Here is a 10,803-nt window from a genome sequence, read left to right on the forward strand (position 1 = left end):
TATTTTACCTGGCTTTTAAAAATTTTTATTTTTTATGGTGGCTTCTATTAACATTTCATGTGCAGCTCACATTACATTTCTCTTGAATGGTGCAGCCTTAGAACACAGATGCCAAAGATTATCTGCAGTCACTGTGTAGAAACTGGATGGATTCTCACCCAAAATTTGGTTTAGATGTCAAGGCTGATATGCTGCACACATATCAATAGTGTAAGAAAAGGTTAGTTTCTTATATAATGAGGCTTTCTGGAGAGGGCAGGATAGATCCCAAGGAGGTCCCAAATGGCTTGAGAGCAGGGAAAGAAGACTAGCTTGGGTTTTTATGGTGATTAGGGGATGGGGCCAGGGTGAGGGTTCTGACATGTTAGCAGGTGCTTGCATTGCTTGAAACTCCAAGGGAGTACCTGGGCTTTCTTATCAACTTTCTTAGATGGGGGACAGAACCGCAAGAGGGAGGGGGAGGCTTAAAAGCTGTCAGTTTCGAAGGCTGATAATAAGTAAGTCTTATTATATTATCTAACCCTGTGCCTTCGTTTTACCCATGAGGACTCAGAAACAGAGAGGGGATGTGACTTGCCCAAGGTCACATAGCTAGCTAGTGCAGTCCTGGTGCTGGAATCTAGGTCTCTGGAGACCAGAGATTTACCCTGTCCTCCACAGCACTGCATGGAAAGCCACTGGGAAGACAAGAAGATTGTTTCTCCAGGGGCTACTTGCCATATTTTGTGAATCTGTTGAGAAGGAGAAAGTGCTGAAGGATGATGGTCAGGCATAGAGCAACCACCAGGGTCTCTCTCTTGCTAGGCAGTCTTGGGTCAACTTCGCTGATACTGATGACAAGGTGGCTCGAGAAAGTGACTTGAAACTTAAAATACTAACTCAACATAAAATGAAAAGGAAGTCAAGAGTCTGAAAAAAAGCAAAAAACAAAAACAAACTTGTGAGAACAGAGTGGGCATTGTGTACTCATTTCTTTTGACATTAAAGTGGCTTTGACTCGAGCCAGGAAGTTCACACATCTACATCTTGCTTGAGGATTAAAAACTTCCAAGAGAGGTTATTAGTCCAGGGACAGAGATCTCTCATTACAGGAACAGAGCTTAAATGCTTTACAAAGAAAAGGAAATAAACTCATTGGAGTCTGTTTTGATCCTTCCAGGAGAGTCGTTTTGAGAGTACAGTGTGCATTTTGGAAGCCCTGACTGCTTAAAAACACACTTGGGAAGGAATTGGTTTTAAAATCCGAGTCTTTGCCTGGCTCTTGGCTTCTCTGAAGTGTCAGTAGGTTAGTGTTTTGTGTTTATTGTACCACACAAAAATAAATCTGGATTTGTTTTGATTTTTCTGATTTTTTTCTACCCTGGAAGTAGAGGAGATTTCTCAGTGAAAATGACTTTGGGTAAAGTCTCAAATAATTAATTGCTGGTTCCAGCTGACAGTCGCTGGAATGCTGGAACACGCTCTATCCACTGCCTTCCAGGAAGAAGAACAAGGATGGAAGGAGTTGATTGAGAACCAGATAGAGCTTCCTTTACCATGGCCAACCAAGAGAATTTCATAAATACCTGCATATAGGTTCACAATTGTCTGGTGAATGGAACACAATGGACTTAGAAAAGTAAAAGCCATGGACAATACCCAATTATATATATTTAGTTTTGAACTGTCTTTTATTTGGTACTGTCTTTTGAATCTGGGGGATTTTATGGTTAAAATAATACCAACATATATGAAGTACAGATTCCATGCCAAGCCTGTGTAAGGGAATTTCGCATTGGTGATATTATCTCTATTGATTCTCTTACTTACTATCTTTTGTCTTTGGAGGGGAGCACTCACTACTACCTAGCTGTGTCAGTCTGTTTTAGAATTGCTGTAAAGGATTACCTGAGGCTGGGTAATTTATGAAGAAAAGAGGTTTAATTGGCTCACAGTTTTGCAGGCTGTACAGGGAGCATGGTGCTGCCATCTCCTTCTGGGGAGGACCTCAGGAAACTTCCAGTCATGTCAGAAGGCGAAAGGAGCCGGCACATCACCTGGCAAGACCAGGAGCAAGAGGTTGGGGGAAGAGTGCGACACTCTTTTTTTTTTTTTTGAGACAGCGTCTTGCTTGTTGCCCAGGCTGGAGTGCAGTGGCGCAATCACTGCTCACTGCAAGCTCCACCTCCTGGGTTCAAGCCATTCTCCTGCCTCAGCCTCCTGAGTAGCTGGGACTACAGGCGCCCGCCACCATGCCCAGCTAAGTTTTTGTATTTTTAGTAGAGACGGGGTTTCACCATGTTAGCCAGGATGGTCTCGATCTTCTGACCTCGTGATCTGTCTGCCTCAGCCTCCCAAAGTGCTGGGATTACAGGCATGAGCCACCACGCCTGACTACCACACTCTTTAATCAACTAGAACTTGCTTGAACCCAGAGCAAGAACTCACTCATTACCTCAGGGAGGGCGCTAACCTATTCCTGAGGGATCTGCCTCATGATCCAATACCTCCCACTAGGCGCCACCTCCAACATTGAAATTCGCATGGGACAAACATCCAAACTATATCATAACTTTCCTTTGATGCTCAATTTATTAACTTTTTGGATTTAATGAAACAATAAGCATTTCTTTAATTATTAAATAACTAATATTCCTCTAAATAAACACACTACTTAACACTTAGGATCTGCCAAAACTTAGGAGTTTGAGATGTTTCTCCCCAAACATTTAAACGCAAATTAGCAATTTATTTAATTAACCCCCTTTCAACAGTTAATTTTCACAGGTCTGATGTATCCCATTCTGTCAAACACTCTAAACACCCTTAAGAAGGAGATAAAGCATGCAGTGACTGAAGATCTTGTGATACGCTCACATCGTGGACTTAAATGTTTTATTATTTTGTCCTATTTGTGTCCTTATTTTCATTTTCTTTCTCATACCTTCTCAGAGTAGCAGTAATTTTACCCGACTAACTTAGACGTCAGATTTCGGGATGTACCAGCTGATTTTTGGTCTGGATATAGGACCTTTGGTTTTTAAGTTCAAAATCATTTAAACTATACCCCTGCTTAGTGGCCCTGGCTGGGTTCACTTTTTAAAAAATTTGTTTCTTTTAGTAATCATGAGATTTTAGGTTTTTGAGGTTTTTAGGCTTTTGATACTCGACTTTCTCACTGTCCTCAATTGTCGTATGTTGGCTGGGTCTTTCAGTATTATTGGAAACACAGTTATACTTCCTAGTATCTCATTATTATTAATAAGTCTGCTTAGAGGATTAAGCTTGCGTAGTAAATTATCTGGGCTATACAGGTGCCTTTCAGCTCCGTACCTCAGGACTGGGCACTTATTCCCCTAGTGTCCCATTGCCTGCTAATCGCTCATAGCACTGTCCTTTCCCTGAAATTGTCCTAGGATAAAGGGAGCTGCCTTGCAAAGTGACAAGTTGAAGTGGGGGTACATATGCCGATCCGCTGGCTTCAATATGGGACATCTCTGAAGAGCCATTTCAATTTCAGAGCTCCCTATGGGATCAGCTCAGGGGTCTGTCCCACTGCATCACCGTTCAGCTTTCCTCTCTGCTCCATCACTGGCTTACAGGAGCTGTTCCCAAGAGGACACACAAGGAAACCTCCATCTCAGAGTTTGCTTTGAGGGAACGCACCCATGAAGGTTGGTGCCAGGTATAATTTTAGGAAGCAAAATCCAAACTAGGATTTTCAAGTTGGACCACTGACTACATGGTGGTAAATGGCTTGCCTTTTTGGTCAGAGGTCTGAAAGAAGAAATATTGGAAGAATGGGGATAAGGAGGTGCAGAAAAGTGGCACATAAATGGACCTATGGGAATGGTCACAAAGTGTAAGCATCTCTTTAATGCATGTTGATGGCAACCAGAGGGTATCCCATGGAAGAAGCACTAAACAACCACGAAGACAGAATGATGTGGTCAGTTGTCATTGGCCATCCTTTTTACTATTTACCTTAGGGCTGACACAATGCTGTCACAGTGATTATATCCACAAGGATGGAGTAGCTGTGGTCACTGAATGGGCCCAATGGCAGGTATTCCCACTTACCATGGCTGATCTAGCTACTGTCACTACTGAATGTGCTACCCTCCCGCAACAGAGACCAACACTAAGTTCCAATATTGTCCCATCCCTTGTTGACAAGTTGACTACATTGGGCTGCTTCCACTGTAGAAGAGGTGGAAGTAATTAATTTTAACTAGAATTTACACGTATTCCAGGTACAGGCTTGCATTTCCCACAGGGCTCAGCCAGCATCACTATCCAAACAAAACTGAGTGTTTTGTTCACTGACATGGGATCTGACATAACAATTCACTGGACTGAGGAGCTCACTTTATAGCAAAGAAAGTATGAGAGTGGGCACATGACAATGGGACCTACTAGTCCCATTGTGTACTGCATCCTTCAGAATCTTTTAGCCTGATAGAACAACAAAATAGCCTTTTGATGGTACTGCTGAGGTGCTAGCTTAGAGCAGATACCCTAAAAGGATAGGGTGACATCCTCAAGGATAGAGTATATGCCCTAAATCAACAGTCATTATATGCTATTTCCTTAATAGGTAGAGTACATGAGTCTGAGAAGTCAAGGGTACATATCATGGTGGCACAGTTTACTGTCACTTCCAGTGGCCCATCTGAGGAATTTTTGCTTCCATCTCTACTCTAGGTCTACAGGTCCTGAGTTTGTCCACTAGGCAACACTGTATAAGTCCCATTAAACTTTAAACTCTGAGTGGCACCTAGTTCCTTTGGAATCCTTATACCAGGAGACCTGCAAGTAAGGAAAAAGAGTCACCATTTTTGCAGAGTTAATTTACCATAATAACCACGAGGAAGGACTAGTGTTTCACAGTGGGGCAGGAAAGAATACGTTTGGCACCCAAGAAATTGAGTTGGTTGACTCTTGTCTGGCTAATTTTGAGGGTAAGTGGTCAAGTGCAGCTTGATGGCCTAGGAAGAGCACGGTAACCAGGAATTTAGACCTGTCAGGAACAGAGAACTCAAGATTGGCAGCATTGCTAGCTGATGGTGTGGGACATCTAGAATAGGAAGTTGAGGTATCAGTTGAAAGGTTCTGCCAAGGTAACAGCCCTCCCAGTTTGCCCCAGACTATCCTGGTTTTATGACTGAAAATCTTGCATCCCAGGAAACCTCTATGTTCTAGTTGCAGACTGGAGACCAGCTGCAGTGATGGGACCTGTTAAGTTTGCCCCACTGACCTTTCCCTTGCAAGCTTTCCCAGGAAAAGAGACCAGCTGAAATCCTGGAGGAGTTGCTTCTAAATGGGATAGACTTACAAATATGAAGGGAGTGGATTTGAATGGCACAAGGTGTGGAGTGTAGGGAATGCTGTAGTGCACCCAGATCCTTCCTTCCCTATCAAGGAACTTATTCCCCAGAAATGTTGCCTGCTTGTAGCTCATAGATGAGTCCCTCAAGAATTTCCCTCTGGCAAAGGGAAGCTGCCTTGCCCAAGGTCATGATCTAGGATAAAGCCTGATTTAGTAACTGGTAGGAAAAAGCCTGATTTAGTAACTGGCAGGAGTAGGAAAGCCTGGCCTATTACTTCACCGTGGGCCACTTGGAGGGCCATCCCAACTTTGTGATTCCCCACCGGATTGCCTATGGCCTTTCTTGCAATTGTATTTCATTTCAACTTCTTCCACTGTCCTGTTTCTTTCACTCTCTTATGGGAATTACTCCCAAGAACACTCCACAGTAAACCTCCTGCCTGCCATCTCCACCTCAGAGTTTGTTTCCTGGGAAGGCTAGTCTGCAACATGCCATTTCATCATCTTGTTGCACCTGGCTGGACCCTTTGCAATGGGTCACTGTATGTAACCACCATAGTTAACAGATGTGATATATAACAGAAGCTCCCCGTGTCTCTAGTTATGATGCACGGCCACTGGTCCTGCCCCATCCTTCCTGTTCCTGATCTAGTTTCTAATTTTTCCATTATTTTTTGGCTTACTGACAACTTTTTTTCATGTTCACTATTTCCTGCCAACCCACATTAAGGAAAAAATGCATGTATAGTTGCCTTATAATCTCCAAAACACATTAAAAACACTTAAAACACATTAAAAACACTCAAAACAATACTTTGGTTTTATACTTGTAATAAATCAATACAGATTAAGCATAATTTATCAGGTTCACCTTTCTTTTTCATAACAATTGCCATTTTGAATAATTTATATTAGCATTTTTGTTTTGAGTGTTATTGAGAGTTCATGGTCTTTCATGTACACACAAAAACTTATTTAAATTAACTATAAAGTGTGATATCAATCTATGCTCAAATTATTACAAGTTCACCAGTCAGAGTCTCTTCACACAGGTTCCATTTACTTTTAATACTGACCGTAACACTCTTTAAAGCTTCCTTACTTATTCCAGACTCGTCTGAATTTTCCTTTTCACAAGATATGGAATCTTCTACCTTCAAAGGATCCTGATTCTTCTTATAGACCAAGATTTGAGTGCTAGGGGTAATATCTGAGTTGCTGATTGGCAGGATGCAACTGTTGCTATTGGACCACTTTCAGAAATGACAACATCGGAGAAGATAAATTTGTGACCTCAACTTGATGTTACCAATTTGACCTTCTTTACTCATGGTTCCATTGATCACTAAGAGTTTCTATCATATTCACAGCCTTATTTAATTTTTATGACAATTCTCTGAGGTAGGCATTGTTATCCCATTTACAGATGAGGAAAACAAGGCCTATAAGTTTAAATGACTTGTCTAAGGCCAGAGGAACAAGTGGCTAAGCACAATTGAATCTTAGCTTTTCCAAGTCATACTGTATCTACTGGCTTCTAGCATTCTCCAGTGGCAGGTATTAGAATTCATAACACTTGACACTAAGAAATGACCTCTTCTTTTGAAATTCCTGCCATGGGTGCTGGATTACATACCATTTTTTTTGTTCTAACCAGCCTATCTCTATGCTGGATATGGGAAGTGTCATGGATAAATTCAGTTTCCTTTTTATTTCCCAAGCTTTTTTTTTGAGACAGAGTCTTGGTCTGTTGCCCAGGCTAGAGTACAGTGGTGCCATATTGGCTCACTGCAGCTTCTGCCTCCCAGGTTCAAGCTATTCTCATGCCTCAGCCTCCTGAATAGCTGGGATTACAGGCGTGCACCACCATACCTGGCTAATTTTTGTATATTAGTAGAGATGGCTTTTCACCATGTTGGCCAGGCTGGTCTCGAACTCCTGATCTGAGGTGATCTGCCTGCCTCGGCCTCCTGAAGTGGTGGGATTACAGGCGTGAGCCACTGCACCTGGCCCTGAGCTGGTTTTTGTCCTGGCTTATGCCTTCCTAGAAGCAGATAGGCCTTTGTATGCCTAGAGTTAAAATGACTTTCCTGATAGTTTGATCTGAATGTGAGGATAAAACCCCCAGCCTCTCTTCCTGTGGGCTGGGGTAGTGTTCAGATGATTGTAAAATAACTACTCATCTTTTCTTGACCTATTGGCATTAGTATTAAGGTTTGCCCCATATTGTTGACAAAAGTTGTTGTAGCCATTGTTATTAATCCTCACTTGCATAATCTGAATCTTTAATCTATGAAACATGTCCAGAGATGGCCAGGGTCACATATATATTTATATTATTTGAGGTAGAATATCTTATCCTTCTTTTATTGGGACTTGAGGAGCTACTTTGTTTCACTGTCCTCCCAGCTCACAATAACACACTTTCTCGTAGGACTAGACTTTTATTCACAGGGCTGAAGTCCCAGAAGCCAGGTTTCCACTTCCAGACCCTCCCTCTCTGGTCAGAGTTGATTGAACCAAGAGTGGATACCTCACCCAAGCTGGACCAACTAGATTTGTTTCTTCCAGGAATGCAGAATTAAGGATATGACCTAGTCAGCCTGGGCTGGTCCTTTGAAAAGAGAGGACGGAGTCTTGGGAGTTGATATTGATACCTTTAGCTCATATGTGTACAGAGACACATCAAGGCTGGCCTGCAGAAAGAAAACAAGAAGCAGATTACCAGATAGATCTGCTCTTTTTGGCTTCCATCCCTCCCTTATTCCACCTTCCTTTTGACTCCTGAGATACTCCTATATCTTCCTAAACTTCTTTTTTTTCCCATATTGAAGCCAATTTGAGTTACTTTTCATTACTTACAACCAATGAGACTTAACCAAGACAGAGGTCCTCTTGTCTGGTCATGTTTCTGGTGCTCAAATGTTGCTGTGAAACCTTTTCTCCCTGTCTCCCTCCTCCCTTCCTTCATCATTTCTCCCTTCTTTCCTCCCCCTTTCCTCTTTTTATTTTTTCCCCACAAGACTGCATTGTAATTGTGCATTCAGATTACAGAGAATCCCTGTTCTAACCCAAAGCCATTTTCCTGCCAGGAATCCCAGAGCTATAAACCCTCAACTTCAGAGGGAAAGTGAAGCTGAAGAGTTTACCTCCCAGAATATAGCTTATAATCTGTTGTCTGAAGAAAATAAGCAAAGTCATTGTTCTTCCCTAAAGGCAGCCTCCTCTTAGTTAAGTAAGTATGTCTAGTTCTATTTCTGTGGGCGTCTGCAGCTCCTTTCACTGAGAAGGAAATAACAAGCACCTAGAAGACAAGAGAAAACAAGACAGGATTGTGGCCTTTTACATGTGTTTTGTCATCCTTCTTTAAGAGTCTTTAATATGGAAGAAGAGAGACTTGGCAGTCCCTCACTTGTTAGTCAAGAAGAGTTAAAGTGTAGTGGGTTTGTTTAAATGTATTTGGTAATTCCCACTCAATTTCAATACTCTTGCTTGCTGTGGCAAAGGGAAAACAAACAAAAAGAAAACTGGAAATAACCCAGGTTTTTGGAAATAGGTGAATGACTGGGCAAACTATGATACAGCTGCACTTTAGAAAGCTGAGCAGTTATTAAAAAGAATGATTTACAGCAACATGTATTATAGGAGGAGCTCTATCTGGGGCAAAGCCTGCTAGTTACACCTCATCTCCTAGCTCCTCATAAGTCCACCCCTTTCAGTGATTTTTCACTGGGCACACAGCTACCAGGAAAAAAGACTGCACTTCCCAGTTTCCCTTGCAGTCAGCTATAGCCATGTGATCAGCTAATGAGATACGAGGGAAAGTGAGATGAGCAACTTCTCTGCTGTGTTTTTAAAAGGAGGTGGAGAGTGTGGTGGGATGCCCTTTCTTCCCCCTTTCCTCCTCCATCTTATTTCCTAGAACATGGTTGTGATGGAAAACTAACTTGGGCCATGTGGATGAGGGGTACTGCTTGGAGAAGCTAAACAATAAAATAGAAAGAGCTTGGATTCTTCAATATATGGTGCAGAGTTCCAGAAAGTCCCTGGACTTCTGTTAAGTTAGGCAGAAATAGACTCCTTTTTTAGAAAAAAAAATTAATTTTAATTTGAATTTTATTTTTAGTAAAAATTTCTATCTTGTTCATTTGAATCTGTTACCTGGAACCAAAGCCAAAGTCTAATTAATACCTTATCTAAGTAGAAATAGTAATTTAGTTGTGCAGTAATATGTGTAGTATAGTATCTTTAAAAATATCTGTGAAACAAAGAATCTACTTTGTACATATGCATATATGCCTGTAAACATTGAAATGATCATGAAAATGGTGGAAAAGTATATGGCCAAGTTTCTAACTTTGATACCCTTAGGGGTGAGGAGGGAAGAGGGTGTTCCCATTTTTCTTTGACATCGTTTCTTGTTGTTTGACTTGTTATAATAATAAAAGCTCTTTTAAATTTACAGAAAAACATTATTTCAGGTCTTCCTGAAATAGGAGCAGCTAACATGAAGTTGCTTATTTAAACCATGCCGTTGAAGGCTTTTGAGGCAGAGAAGCCCAGCATGTTCTGCTATGGTAGCGAGCTGCATCTGTCCTAAAGATTTCTATCTGTAAGGTCGTCGTCTCAAACTTGCTTCTAGGTAGAGGTCTTGCTGGTTCTTTTATGTGGTTGGATAAGTGCTATTGGGGGAAGACTGATTATTTTGCATTTAAAAAGAAGAACTGTTGTGTTTTTCACAAAATTGTCTCTAGATTTGCTTCCACTGTGTAGTGATTATGGGAAGAGGTGGAGAGAATGAGTGAAGGGAATAATTAAGCTGTCGGAAGGCATCTTTCTAGTGATTCCTGACCAGCTGGCCACATGGCCCAAGCTCAGGGTGAGAAGCTCAGGGTGTGTCACACAGCCCTGCATTTGCTGCCTGTGATGAATACAACATCACCTACAGGGTGCAGAGACAGTTGTACCTTTGTTGATACGGCCTCAGTTGGAAATGAAAATTTGGAAATCATAGGCATCTTCCAGGTCAGTATGCAGCAATAAAAGTTTTCAAATGCCTTTTCCAAGCATTGTCAGAATTGTGTGTGTGTGTGTGTGTGTGTGTGTGTGTGTGGAGAGAGAGAGAAAGAGAGAGAGAAAGAATACATTTCAGACTTTTAAAGTGTCAGACTCAGTTCATCTCTCTTAGATCCCAGAAAAATCCAGAAAGGAAAGACCCGGCTGCATTAATGTAGATTCTCTACAGATGCAAATTTTCCCCACAAAAGACAGTTTTGCAAGACCACTTCAGTCTGCTGGCAGCCATTTCAAAATATGTCAAAGAAACATGTTTTGGGGTAAAGTATTTTGATTTCTTTCAGTTCCCACTTTGAACTTAAAAAAGTTCCACATATTAAATGCCAACCTGATAGCTTTGGAGAAATTTGAGTTAGAGGTTGTTAGATAGAGGCAAAGGAATGGAAACAAATTGAGATAAACAAAAAAGAGCAGTTTTT

The sequence above is a fragment of the Macaca nemestrina genome, chromosome 2, assembly GCF_043159975.1.
Source record: "Macaca nemestrina isolate mMacNem1 chromosome 2, mMacNem.hap1, whole genome shotgun sequence".
In the NCBI taxonomy this organism is placed as follows: domain Eukaryota; kingdom Metazoa; phylum Chordata; class Mammalia; order Primates; family Cercopithecidae; genus Macaca; species Macaca nemestrina.